The sequence below is a fragment of the Canis aureus genome, chromosome 6 (assembly GCF_053574225.1).
Source record: "Canis aureus isolate CA01 chromosome 6, VMU_Caureus_v.1.0, whole genome shotgun sequence".
NCBI classification, from domain to species: Eukaryota; Metazoa; Chordata; class Mammalia; order Carnivora; family Canidae; genus Canis; species Canis aureus.
In genome coordinates this window covers 19,436,734-19,451,833 of record NC_135616.1, presented here as the reverse complement: position 1 = coordinate 19,451,833, position 15,100 = coordinate 19,436,734, and the positions used below count along the sequence as shown (strand labels likewise).

Here is a 15,100-nt window from a genome sequence, read left to right as displayed (position 1 = left end):
TACGTTGTACTTAATGAACTTCTTCCGAAGTTTGATTTTGGCCATTCATTAAGGCCAGTCATCATTGAGAAGTGCATGATTAAAGAAAAGCACAAACTCAAAAAATACTAAGAGCCATCTCATAATAGTGCTGTGCTCACACCTTAAGGTAGCTTTTTTGTACAAACAGATACCAGAAAAATATACTTCCTTACTTTCTTCCCACCCTCTGCCCCTATTCCCCTTACACAGATCTTTCACGAGATATGAGAAATTTTCTGGGCTCTTTTTTTGTACTATTAGTTATATTTTCAAAGTCCAGTTTGACTGCATTTCTTATGCTTAGTTCAATAGTATCTGCCTTGTGATGGTGAAGTCCTCCTTTCACAAAAGCACTCATGATTTGACGCAAGAACTCCTTTTATGACTATAATTGTTACTAACCTATACATTAAAGGATCAATGATCCAGAAGCTTCATACTTGCCTAGAAACAGTCAATAGTTAAACATTTTAAGGAATTCAGAGGACTAAACACAATTAATAGGCTAGAGAATTTAGAAACAAGCTGTGAATCAATGTTTCAGAAATAATTCACTATGTAAATATTAAATTAGTTTAACTACAAAATTTTTAAAAAGCAGTATTTTCATTTAACCACGTAACTCCCAATCAAATGCCATGAGAAAATGTATCTTAATGCTGATGCTTGGTATATACTTTCCAGGTGACTCTGAACCTTTACTCATCAACCTGGGATATTAACAAAATTCAATTTTCTTAGTCATTAATATTTTTAATGGCTTTGGACAGAGGATTAGGAGAAGACAATTCATACTTCTAAGTGTTTGATTCGGTATGATAGATGAGTGAAATAGATTCTAATCCAACAATGGACTGGCAATACCCAGCAGCACATCAATCAAGCAAATTCAATCAGAGGTTGACCTGACCATGCCCAGTTTCCCCCATTGGCTACAAAAACTTTAAGAATCTAGAAATAATAGAGTTGTAATGATATTCTTGCTCAAGTCCTTTATTTTGCAAATGAGAAGGCACAGGTCCCAAAAGCTATAGGACTTTCAGGAGCTAAGATGCAGAGTCCAGCTCTTTCTTCACTGCTCTATGTAGTGATCCAAGGTTTCATGGAACATGGAACGACACCCATAGGAACCAACTGAGAGTGACTAAGTTAAACTGGTTAATTCATTCAACAAGCACTCTTCAGTTGCCTACCAAACACAGCTCAAGGGCCCCCACCTTGTTTCTTTAAAAGTCCAAATGCAGGGAAAGAGGTTCATTCTAGTGTGGAATAAGAACCTTCACCACATGGAGAACAGACATTGTCTAAGCTAAATATTAATAACAACCCAGCAGACATATACATTAAATATAAGATTCTTACAACAGCAATAATCAGGCTGTTCCAAAGTGACTGGAATTGGGAAAGCAACTCCTATCAACAGTGTTTCGTCAAGGAAGCGAAGTTCCCCACTATCTCTCTCATATGCTGTTTCTAAGCCACCAGTAAGAATGAGACCTACTGAAAGTGCAGACACTTAGTAACAGCTCGGTTGGAAAAATATATACAGTTTAATGTGGTGGTGTGGGTTTAGCTACTTACAACTTTTAAAAACGTTTTACCTCAGTTGGTAAAAAACTGCCTAAATCAATGCCCAATCAAGGGTTTTATTCATTTTATTTGCTCTGGTTCAGTCAAATTTGTCGCTGGCATAATGTTTGGAACTAATTTTTAAATCTTTCAAAGTCACAGATTCAATCTTTTAAAATCTCCGTGACCCATTCATTTTCTTTAACGATCAAAGAAAATTTATCCTAATCTCGGTCTGAAAATTTATCCTAATCTCGGTCTGAAAATCTATCCTAATCTTGTAATTACCGTCGCCCTCTGCAAGCTCCCAACTTCAGCTTGTTCGATGCTGAAAATGCGTGGCCTGAGAGATCTCAGACGTCTGGAATTTTGTAAATGGTCCCTCTGCACTTTTTTTTTTTAATTTTTAAATTTTTTTTTATTTTTTTATTTTTTTTAGGAAGCCCTTGCCTTGCACAAACCTGCTCTTGAATTCACCCCAGGCACTTCTACTTGTCTTGCACCTCCTGACCTACCATCATCAATGGGCGCGTGTGCGCGTGTAATCCGCGAAGCAAAAGAAATTCTGAGAGTTGGGCGTCGATGTTTTTGCGATAACCCGCTAACCTATTGATCTGTCCTTCGGCTGTTTCTAGAACACCTGGGAAAGACACCCGAGCCGGGGCGGGGGTGAAGAGGGGAAGGTGGGTTAGGAAAGGGCGACGGTGATTACTTCCTGCACCGAGACCGGGTGGCTCTCGGGGCTCGGCCGGACCAGGCATCAACCGGGAGGGCGGGCGGGGGGCGGGCGAGGGGCCGGGGGGCACCGGCCGGAGAGTCGGGGGCAGAGAGAGAGCTCGGCGGGGCGGGGGAGATACAGGCGGGAGGCGGAGCCGCCGGGGCGGGCGCGGCGCGGGGGCGGGGGCGGGGGCCGGGGCCGGAGCCGAGGCGGAGCGGCAGCCAGCGCGCGGGTGGGCGGACCGGCGGGCGGAGGGACCCGCGAGGGCGAGGGCGAGGGCGAGGGCGAGGGCGAGGGCGAGGGCGAGGGCGAGGCCGAGGCCGAGGCCGAGGGCGAGGGCGAGCGGCGGGCTCCGCGCCGCCCCCGCTCCCGCGCCGCCCCCGCCCCCGCGCGCAGCCCCGGCTCCCGCGCACCCGACGGGCCGCGGCGGGGAGGAGTCCACCGAGTTGGCCCCGGAGCGCGGGCAAGTTTCCCGGGAAAGCGGGAGCAGCGGGCGGCCGCTCTCCAGGTGAGCGCACGGGGCTGGGGGCCGGGGCACCCGCGGGAGAGGGGTCTGCGTGGGCGGGGAGGTGCAGCCTCACCTTTTCAGGTACTTCGCCTCTGCCCGAAGAGGGAGGCATCTTTCTTTTCCTTTTTTTTTTTTTTTTTTTCTTAATACCCCTTCCCCCCTTCCCCATATTTGAACCCACTTCCCTTCACTTTATTGGCTTGGCGGGGCGGCGTGTCCGGGAGGCGGAGGGGACCGGGCGCCTGAACTGACCCACCTGCGCGGGGTTCGCGGGGTTCGCGGGCCCGGCGGGGCGCCCTGGCTCCAGGGGTGCGGTGCCAGCCCCCCGACTTGGCGCCAGCGGGGGCTGGAGGGAGGACACCGCCAGGCCCGGTATTGAGTTTCTGATGCCGGTTTATCCGGTCCTCCGGCTGGTTTGGCAGAAAGACGAGCATCTCTGCAGGGTGCCTCCTTGGCATGGGCCGCAAACTCCAGGACCTTTGCTAAAAGCTCCAGCGAAGGCTGAGGACGATGTGGGAGGGGAATCAGGAGACTGGGTGCCGGGGCGTGCCGGGGTGGCTCGGGCCCCCGCGGAGGGGAGAGGAGGGTGGAGGTGGCTCGGGGAGCGCAGGAAGCGCGCGGTTGTTTCGTTGCTGCTGCTGCTGTTACTTCGGCGCGATTACCCGCTCCCTCTTCTGCCCGGTTTGCACATCCTCATCAGCGTATTTCTGTCAGAGGCCTGAAAGGTGCTTGCTCCGTCTGATGCCCGTCAGGAGTTATTTCCAACTAAGTTCACAGGTGCGAAGCCTGAGCCGCTGCACCTCCTGGCTCCCCTCCCTGCGGGTCCGCCCCCGACTTCCCTCCCACAGGGAAACTGTTCTGAATCCTTCCCAGGGTTTTGAAAGGGACGAGGGCCAGTACATAATGTAGTTTGTGGTGTGCGTGACTTTTCCCTCATTATGTTATCAGAACCAAATCAAGACACTGGAGATGTCTAATGGGACTCCCCTTCAGCAGTTTTTATAGTAATTAAGAGTACTATTTACAGTGTTTCTTTTTCTGTACTTTATCTCCAGACATTGCATTAATCCCTCTATAGGCAGTTCTCTCTGCTGTCACTGTGTCACTGGGTTTGAAAGACCAGAGCTTCTTTCGGACTCACATACACACACCAAAATACAGTGTGACAATATTCAATATTTGTCTGTCTTCCTGATTCAGTGGTCTGGCACCTGCCAATTCCAGTACAGCATCATAACACCATATGCCTGCCTACAAAATTGAGGATAAGGAGAATGCTGCTGTTTTTCATGTGCAGGACAACCCTGGACTACCAGATTTTATTATTGTTTAGTTTTTTTTTTTTAATTTTTATTTATTTATGATAGTCACAGAGAGAGAGAGAGAGAGAGAGAGGCAGAGAGAGAAGCAGGCTCCATGCACTGGGAGCCTGATGTGGGATTCGATCCCGGGTCTCCAGGATCACGCCCTGGGCCAAAGGCAGGCGCCAAACCGCTGCGCCACCCAGGGATCCCGATTTTATTATTGTTTAAGGGGTTTTTAAGGGCTTCAGTCAAAGTGAATCAAATATACAGAACAAAATTACAATTCCACCCAATGCGTTCGAAAGGAATACAATTCCTGGACACTTATAGTTGACTGGTTATTGGAGAAATATTAAAATCCTCTCATCACACAGAAAGCATTTTGATTGAATATAGTCAATAAGAAATAGCACACATTGAATGCCCTGAGAAAACAAGAAGAATTTTCCTCGTGCCTCATTTGAGTTTTATATCCTTTATTACAGTAGCATCCTCCAGAAAATGAGCACCTTGCAGATAGATGTTGGTATGTACTGACTAAACACCACATTTTTTAATACAGAGGCTTGGTGACAGTCCAAAAACATAAATGTTTTAAATCATTACCAACCATCTGTTCTCTCCCACTCACTTAAGGCGCAGTCTTTTATTTTCACAGGTATCAAAACATACATCCACATTTCCTACATTTCCATGAATATCCTGAAAGCTGCAGTGATATCTGATGTTGACCTAAGTTTGGCAACTGTTGTGTTTGGCTAGTTACACTATAAGCTCCTCTCCTTTTATTTTCAATGAAAGAAGAAATCAAAAAACTTTTAAAGCCTTTGGACAAAACTGATGTTATATACTCCAGTGAAATCTGATTGCTTTTTTTTTTTTCCCACCTTTTTGTTACCAAAGAGAAGCTGGAAAAACAACAACAACAAAAAAAAAAAAAAAAAAAAGAGAGAGAGAGAGAGAGAGAGAGAGAGAGAGAGAAGCTGAGAATTAGTACAGCTGCAGGCTCCTCCTGATGACATTCTTTCCCTTTCTTCCTGGTCACAAGGGTAGCATTTGGTGCTCTGAAGCAGTGCATTAAACAGCCTCATGACTCCAGAAAATTAGCATGGTTCCAGAAGGATATAACCTCTTCCCAGGAAGAATTTACAAAATGGGAGGCTAACTTAATATCCCAGACACCAAATTAAGTAGACCGAAGACATACACTTCCCACACAGACGTTGGCTATCAATATTACATAGAAAAAGAATAACATGTCTAAGTAGTATTCTTTATATTTGTGTTTGGGAACTCGGATGAGTTTGTATGTAATCAGCAAATGGATTCATACCCTTCATTTTGTTTATGTCATCATTAGAGCAATATTTGGGGTTTTCAGTCTCCCCCTCAACCCCCAATCCAAGAAAGCTTTCACATTTAGGGATGTTTGCTATAGCTACAACTGGAATGTTAGAACATTTTTCTCACCCAAAATTAAGTTGCATAATAAATATGTTGTTCCTGTAGTGGAAACAGAACCTGGGAAATTCTTTCTATTCAAACCTAGGTGTAATATTCCAAAAACACTTTCATACTGTTAAGGAAAAAGGTATTGGCAATCTTGACCATACTTTGCAAGCAATTGATATGTACTAGAAGAATATCAAGAACCAAGGAAAGGTGAGGTTTCTGCCTTCTGACCTGCTACGCTGCACTATACTGCTTTTGCCTTGGAAGTGTAAGATTCTCCTTACTATCATGATAGCACTGAAGAGAATGAGCCCAAACTATAGACAATTTTGAAAGTTAAGTTGCCTTTAAAAATATGGTCTAATTTAAACCTTTGGAAATACATAAGAATGTGTTAGATCTTATTTTTCTGTTAGATCTTATTTTTCTGTATACTAAAAATGAATTATTGAGGGGATACAGTTTCACTATGTATAGTAAGCACTCTGAATTATTCATGTTAATGAGAAGAATAGAGGCAAATATAATCCAAAATCATGGTTATTTAAAAAGTCATTTGTTTTTGTCTTTGGAACATATTACATGTTTGTATTAAAAAAGATTTTCATTGTTATTGTGGGCAAGTTGCCTTTCTAATTATTTTGTTTTGTTTAGGTTAATTTTTAAATAAGTTTATATACCTCAAACACCAAAACCGATTTATAAGGAGGTGGTGCAGATGGGCATCCTGCCCAGAAACAAGCTGGGTAATAGAAATAAGCAAACCTGGTATGGCAACTTTGCAGTAGAATATATGTAATTCACAGGAACATAATCAAGACTTGATTGTATATCTATTTAATGAATATGTTTTAAGAGTTAGACATGTTCCTGGAAAAAATAAAAATCCTTCAATCAAAATTTGAGAAATTCGATTCGACTCCACATGTAAAAGAGGTGATTGATATGGGTTTTTTTAAATGATAGTGGGCTACTCCTGGAAACCAAACAGAAATATTATGATTGATAAATCTAATTAAGCCAAATCTGTAAGCATGAAGTTTCACTAAAGCATACGTACATAATGTGTATGTATTAAGGTGAAATCCTTACATAGGTACTTTCTAAAGAAGAAACAGCAAGATGCTACCAGAATAAGGGGTTTGGTCCATTTGATCTCAGTACCTTTGCTCCAAATCAAAGTATATTTCATTGAAAAGAATCTCTCAAGTATCTGTTGTTACCGTGGACCTGGTTAGATAAAATAGTTGAAGTTCAGCAAGACTGGCAATTTAACAGATTTCTATTGTGTTTTTCAAAAGCTCTAGGGCAAAATTGGTTGTGGATGAAATAGTTAGTTGAACAAGAAGTTGATTCACACCATAGCACTGGCTGTTAAACACCTCGTTTATAGTCAGTGTTCGGTTGTATATAGATTTTGTTGAATTGTTAGTTCTATGCACTATTAGGAAACCTCTGTGGGGAAGGTTAGAGCTGCAAAAAATATATGATTAGAAAAGCAGATAAGATCATTTTTATTTCAAGAATTCAAAGCAAAAAGTAAAAATTGTAACTTTTACAGTAGTGAGCAGAATGGTAATAAAGTAGACGTCCCCTTCAGAGTGGTGACTATGTTCTCATAATAAATGTGCTCTCTACTGCAAGTGTAGGGGTACTTCTTTTTTGAGGAAACATTTTTTTTAAATTTTTTTATAGGGCACGGCATTTTTTTTTAAGACTTGAGTCCTTAGATTGAATATTTTAAAAGAAATATTGTGGTTGGAAATATAATTGAGACCCACAGGATATATTTTATATACATTTGTTAATGAAATCAGTTTCTTTTGATCAGTGCCTAAGTCTTAGAATCAAAGTTATGCATTTTGTTATAGAGCTGGAAAGGACCTTTAAAGTAATTTATTCCAATGCCCTCATTTTACAGTTAAGGAAATGGGGACCCACAGTGATCACTATGAACAGCTAAAGGTCACACTGGTAGTTAGTGGCAGAGCAGAAACTAGAAACCTGATCTCCTGACTCATTCAGCTCCTGTGTAGTAAGTAGGGTAGTTAGATAGAAGAAGTTAACTCTTTCTGGCCATCGAGGTATCAACTCCATGTGATAGTCACAAAATGGTACAGAGCTAGATGTAGAAGGCCTATGACTTTTCTGTCTTCTGTTGTCCGCTGAATGGTCACCACAAACCAAACCATGGTTCTCAACCCTCTTAGTCTCTTTTTTTAATTGCAAATATTTTGTTTCCCCCTTCATATCCTGAAATGTAACTCATCAATAATTTAATTACTGAATATATCTGAAATGAAAAGAAGGATAAAATACAAGTTAATTTGTAAATAATAACTATACTAGTCTCTGGGGATGACCTCACTGGAACACATATTAAAGAAGCAAAAGATTTTATGTATATATAATGAATAAATTTCGATTAAGGCAAATAGAAAACATCAGAGGGCATTCTATACAAGAAGTACAGGAAAATGAAAAAAACAGGGTAGACTAAAAAGTATGTTAGGAGAATTACAAGCCAGACTTATTCATATGTGGTAAAGAAGAATATAATGGGAATCGTTCCAAGGAAAATATGCCAAGTCAAATTAAAGACTAGCAGAGTGGAGAAAATGTGGAAGTGTGATATTTTGCAAATGAGAGAATAAATACTATTAATAAACTTCCACCAAAATTCCAAACTTGTTTTGTGGAACATGTTCCTGCTGTTGTTACTAGTATGAACTCTATTTCAAAGGAGTCTGCAGGTTGCCCGCCATATCATCTGTAATAGCAGATAAAATATTTCTAAAATGAAAATTATCGATTTAGTGCTGATATTGCCTCTGCTGTTTTAGTCTATCAATTCCAGGGTTAGGAGACAGACCGCATAGAATGATTAAATTATTCACCGCAGCAACCTTAATTGTCAGTTTCTGGGCTTTCAGTGGAAATTCTTATAAAATGCTTACATTGCAATGATGTGCCAGATTCTATAGGTTGATATTCCCTATAAGTTTAGTTCATCGGGACATTGCATGTTGTATGAGGTATTTGGGAAAATTCCTCATTAAATAAGGCTGTTCCTCCACGCTAAAGCCAACCACACTCTTCTGTCCCAGTAAGTAACAAACCAGAGTGTACCCAACCCTTCCCAAAATGTTCTCTAGGGACGATCTGACCCTGAAGAGAGCCACACGACTAGAGAAATAAGATTTTTGTGATTACATGGGATTATTCTTCATGCCCTTACTCATCTACCTGCCGCCCCCCCTTTTTTTAAATGAGACTGTTCTGCTTGTCTGCTGGTCTCCTGCCTTCAGTGGACTAGGATTACAGACTCTCTGACCATCAAAATCAAGCTCACATTCTGATCTTCTGTCACTGGCACCTTTATAAAAGTTTACTTCTTCTAATCCTCATTTCTCTTAGAAATCTCTCTTTGGTGGGTGACTATGAGTATTGACAAACTAATATGCAGGCTGGCTAGTATTTTAACTCTTCCAGGCCTTAACCTTGTTTAGATGCATGTCTCCAAAAAACATTGAAGGCATTCAGATAGACAGAGACAGTTTATACATTCACACATATGTATATGTGTATATGCATGTGTATATGCACATGTTCTATGTGTGTACATACATACATGTAATTTCAGGCACTGAAAAATAAGAAAGAAGGTATTGAGATTGTATTTAGAATGCCCTTGAAACATTTTTATGCAAACAACTGCACTCGTTCAATATTGGAAGTTACACCATAAAATAGTGCTGTGAAGTATGCCACAGAAGAGGCCAAAATCTGTTACTGACACAATAAACTGTTGTATTAGATTTTTTTTAATTCCTTAAAATAAAGGCATCCTGTGATAGCATATAGGAGTTGGGCTGGGAGGGGATGTATAGACAACTGTAGTGTCTGTCTTAGATGTCTGTAGTCTGTGCACTGTTGACTCACTAGAAGCACATCAACATCTCTTTGCAAAATATAGAGTATTTGCAGAGAGATCAGAAGGTTTTGAAGATTACTTGTATATGCAACATACAGGAGAGCGTGAGACCCTAGAAACGAGGAGGGGATTGAGAGGGAAACTCAAAATTTTCACTTCTAATGTTTGGACTAGCAGACCATAACATAAGACTTGCTATTGAAAATTAAGAGTTATATGAAATGTCATTTCATTATTAGCTACAGCAAGCATCTTGAACTTTCCAAATTGTAAGTAAGAATTGTTTTTTTTCTTAGGTTACTTTCGACTCCAGGTCAATTTTAGATGTCTTTTATAACATTGCATAAACATTTTATAATATTCTTTTTAAAGAAGGAGACTTTTTAATGTAAACTCTTAACAGTTAAGATGAAAATCATAGGTGTGTGTGTGTGCGCATGCACGCAAATAACCAATTGTTTTGACATAATCACAAGATTCTCTACATAGAAGGGCATAGTTTACCGAATCATGAGAGATGGCTTTTCCTACAGAGGGAATGCAGCAATTGTACAGAACACAATTTGAGCCATGATTGTTTTGCTGCATATTGTTCATTCTTACTGGAAGCTTCTTGGTCAATTGAATGGCCCAACACTCAACCTCAGACTGACCCCTAACTTTATTTGGTCTACTTTTGTTACAATTTCTAATAAGAGTGTAGTGGTGCGGTGGGAATTGAGAGAAGATGAAATTGAGGGTGTTGGATTGTGGAGGTGATAAGGAAAATAAGGAGTTTCTTTCATTTGAGCAGCACAAAGGTCTGTGTAGGCAGTGAAATTCTATTGGAAATCTACCTTTTCTTGTTATGCTTTTTACTCTTGTATGTAATAGAAGCAAGATTGTGAAAGCAAAGCCCTCCTCTCTCTTTGCACTGTTAATTCCACCATACAACAGAAAAAAAAACAAAACAACTTTTTTTTTTTCCAGAATAAACAGAGGTGACTTCTTCCACTTACTAGCCTCATTGTGTCCCCTTTTACTTCAATACTACTCTAAACTGAAATCTAACACACTGAAGAATGTAGTTAAGAAAAGGAAGAATATACCCAGTCAATGTAGTGAAAGAAACTTCAGGAGCCTCTACAAATATGTGAAAATGGGAAAACCAAAGAAGACAATTTTGTCAATTCAAATGAAGAATGTAATATTTACTTTTCCATTAGTTTCAGAAGCAGGTAGCTCAGAACTCACTCAGTTTTGTAGTCATTTTTATTGTTTTCTTTTTTATCACAGAAGGAGTTGGAGCTGTGACCTATTGTTACAGGTTACTTGAAGCAAATATAGTTTGTGAAGATTTACACAAGATGATGGCATTGATTATCTACTTTAAGAAAGAAATTCCAAAATTGAAATGCAGGCACAATTTTTTAGAAACATATCTCTAATTAAATTTGATTTTCCCACAACCTTCTTTGAACAGATTAGAGTGACGGTAATTTATTCCTCCCCCCAAATCAGTTTTCCCAAAGTATTAAAAAATGCTTATGTGTGAGTGACATTATTGCACTAAAAGCAGTGACCATTAACGCTCTTTGACTTTCTAATATTTGCACTCTAATTTTCAATTAGGAACTTTTACCATTACAGAATGAGACTCCATTACTGTGAAAGGGCTGGCAGTCAGCTGGATGCACTAGTTTGGTCTTACTCGTTATTTGTGGCCAGAACCCAACTTGTACTGATTGTTAAATATTTTTGATATTACTCCTGTACTTACATTATCACTTTTGTGACTTGCTAAAAAAAATCTAGCAAAGTCCTATTTTCAGATTTTGCAGTTCAGGGAATTATAACAGCATTTTGAGTGGAAATGGATTTGCAAATTACTGAACTCCCAAGTAGGAGAGATTATCGAGTATCTTGGAACTTTGGTTCACCATGAATTTTCCCAACATACATACACTGAGTAGTATCCAATTAGAATTCCTTGAAATCACTGGCATATATTTTATCGAAGAACTTTGTAAAACACATCTAAAGCTCAAGAAGTCCCTCTGAGTTCCCCACTTAATAGATCCAGCTGTGTATTTGGCATTTCTTATTTTCTGTCTTAAAGAGAAACCTCAAATGATACATGTCAAAATCAAATTTGTGATCTCTACCCATTTCACCCCAACCTCTGGTATTCCCCAGCTCCCAATCTGGATTTTATCCTTGAGATCCCCTCTCCTTAACCCCATATCAGAGCCTACACCTAGGTGTTGATTGTTACCTCCAAAGTGTGTTACAAATCATATATTTGAAACTACTATAACACTGTATGTCAGTTATACTTCAACAATACATTTTTAAAGTATATTACACATCTGCCTCGGGCCATCACCCTAGTCTAAGCTTTAACCCTCCCCTGTGCAGGAAACCACAATCACTGGTCTCCTGGCATCCTATATTGTTTATTACTATTCCATCCTCCAGTGCAAATGTAATACTCACAGCTCTAACTACACACACCACTTCCCTGGGTTACCATTGCATAGTAAAGCCCAAAGCTGTGCACCTGATTTTTTGAAACCCAGCAATGCCAGGCTCCTCCAGTCTCATCTTTTTGATGTCTCCACTCTTTCCCTTTGCTTGAGCTGGCTGGCTTTCTTCCAGTTGCTCTGACTAATCAAGCTCCCTCCCATCCCCACACCCATGAGCACAAATACCCAAACATTGCCAAGTTAACTCTTAGTTAGCACCTCAAATATCAACCCAAATCCCATTTCCTCAAATGAGCCATTTCTTCCCCATCATATATACACACATATTTATTTGTATGCATAAATGCATCCATATTTATGTATTCATATCCCTCATCCCAAATAGTTGCAAATTCACGTTTACTTGGGTAATTATTTAATCAACCACTAAGGTAGAAATCTGTATAGTTTTGATGGTCTTTATATTCCTAGAAAATGCTTCAGAGCCTGCCCATAGCAGGGGTGTGAAACATATTTGTGGAATAAATGTTTACTGATCATCCTTGGCTTTAACCCCACATGTGTGCATGCATACATATATACTACACAGAAATAGCCAGTCACACCCACCCTCACATTCTCATGAAAACACATAAATAAAAACTTGTAAGCTTTCAAGCCCCACATTTTTTCTTTTCTTTGTCATCTCTCCAAAAATCACAGTCCTTCCTCTTCTGCTTCTGTCCCTATCTGTGATTCATTCAGAGGTGACTTGAGCAGTGCTACATTTGCTTAGAAAGTACAGCTAATCTGTTGAATTTCTTACCCCCCCACACACACACACAAAAAGGCTCAAGCATTCTTTTACATTATTTCCTCTGACATGTGAAATCTCTTAATAATTACAGTAATTTTAAAAGGCTTCACTCTGTGAGAGTTCTATGCTGTGCCATTTGGCATATTTTGACAGTGATCTAAGATTGTACCATGTTGGAGAAGAGAAAAAAAATATTTTGGAGGTTACCTGCCCCTATGGCTCCTGTATGGAGATACATGAGATGAAGAAAAACAAAACTTAAAATAAGAATAAATATATGAAATTGAGAGAGTAACATAAAAGTCTAGTTTATAAAGTAAAAGTTCATATTTTTAAGCGTTGCATAGAGGCTTCAAACTATGCTGAAATAGTTAAGGAAAAGACCTACCTTATTCACTTGGCACTTACTGTGTTTAGATACTGTTTTAATATTGTACCTAAATTCCAGATGCTGTTTTAAAATTGAGTTAGTCTTCTTTTTATTTAAAGCCTTCTTGCTTTGGCTAGTTTAGAGTAGAATCTGCTAATCTGGAACACTTTGTGCCAGAAAATAAGGAATTGCTCAAAACTGATGGAGACACATCAGAAGTACATAAGTGCCAGATTTTAGGGACTTCCACTTGAAGGCCCAACTTGGGATCATTTGAACATAAAAAGTAATAATATATGTAATGGATTAGAGCACATTGAGTAAGAAAAGAATCATGAGTGTATAGTGTGTGTGTAGTGTGCAGATGGTGGTGGGTAGATGAAAAAGCTGTTTACTGAAAAATACAAGCTAATAATTTTTTTAAATGCTGGAATTATAAATTCACCTTTTTGCAACACTATTACAAGAGTAATCAAAGGATAATTCAGCATTGGGTGAATGGTTTTTAGGGACATGATATCCATGCTCTCTCTAAATGTCATCTCACAGATTGCTTATTAATTACAAAGAGAGGAGGATACCTTTATAGGAAGAAATCTGGCAGACCAGCGTAACCAAGTAAGCACACTTGACATCACCACATTGACACCATGTACCTTTTGATATGATACACACATGAAGTAGGATACATAATCACCTGTGAAGTTGTAATGCCAAAAATGTTTCATCTGAATCTGATCATAAGGAAACAATCTGAGAACTCCAAATTGGTGGACATTCTTTAATATAATCAACTTGGACACTTCAAAAATGTCATTGTCACACACACACAAAATCCTGGAAGATTGTTCAAGATTAAAGGACATTGGGAGACATGGCAACTAATTGCAAGGCATCCTTCTTGATTAGATTCTTGATGGGGGTGGGGGAGATGCTATAGAGAGTACTACTGGGACAGTTGGAGGAATCTGAATTTGGGCTGTAGATCATAGAATAGTATAACATCAATGGTAAGTTTCCTGAGTGTGATAATCATATTGGAGTTGTGTAGGAGAATGTCTTTTGGGGCAAAGGATATATTTAAAAGTATTTACAGTTGAAATCTCATGATCTTTGCAACTTCCTTTGATGTGGTTGAGCAAAATTACTGTTTTAAGTGTTGGAGAGAGAGAGAAGCAAATGTGAACTGATTAAAGATTATATAGTAGTCATTATATTACTGCTACTTTTCTGTAAGTTACATGTTTTTCAAAATAAAAACTGAGTAAAGTACTCTGATTTTAAGCCAACTATGCAACAGATGAGATCATTATCACATTGTATGGAAGTGAGCTAGCATGTTTGAAAGTCATTTAGTCTATTAGTAAAGTATCCTTTTCAAAGTATCTAAATATCTTCATTTATCATTCCACAATATTTTGTAAGTTATATTTAAACACCTTAAAGGAGCTATGCTTAAAAGAATATGTTTTAGGCTGTGTAGGAGACAATGTATCCTCTTGTGTTTCGCTGTAAAACAAACTACTGATTATTCTCACTACAAGATGCACAACATAGCAAACTAGTGTGCAGGGTAAAATAGATCTGGCCAGGGCACCAGTAAAATTTAGGATCTAGTGTGATTCTCAACTGTACAGTGTCTGGAAGGTGAGCAAGCACTGTTAGCGCTTATGTATTAGAAGCAGGTACCTAAAGCACAGTACCAGATATTTACAACTATCAAAAAATAAAGCTGTTTAATCAGTAAAGAGGGCTGTTCTCCATGAAGCACAAAGTAAAAGGGGTTAAATTGGGTTAAATTAAAAATACAAAATTTGTGGACAGCCCAGGTGGCTCAGCGGTTTAGCACCGCCTTCAGCCCAGGGCCTGATCCTGGAGCCCCGGGATTGAATCCCACATCGGGTCCCTGCATGGAGCCTGCTTCTCCCTCTGCCTGTGTCTCTGCTCCCCCACCCCCCGTGTC

The 15,100-nt window shown here is 39.7% G+C and overlaps 1 protein-coding gene across 1 annotated transcript in view; it reads left to right on the top strand.

Annotated features, from left to right (window-relative positions):
* The first annotated feature begins 2,690 nt into the window (after positions 1–2,690).
* Positions 2,691–15,100, top strand: part of CHST9 (carbohydrate sulfotransferase 9) — a 241,549-nt gene continuing 229,139 nt past the window's right edge. The window contains exon 1 of the mRNA XM_077900327.1: positions 2,691–2,816. The gene's annotated coding sequence lies outside the window, so the exon portion shown is untranslated. The remainder of the gene's footprint in view (positions 2,817–15,100) is intronic.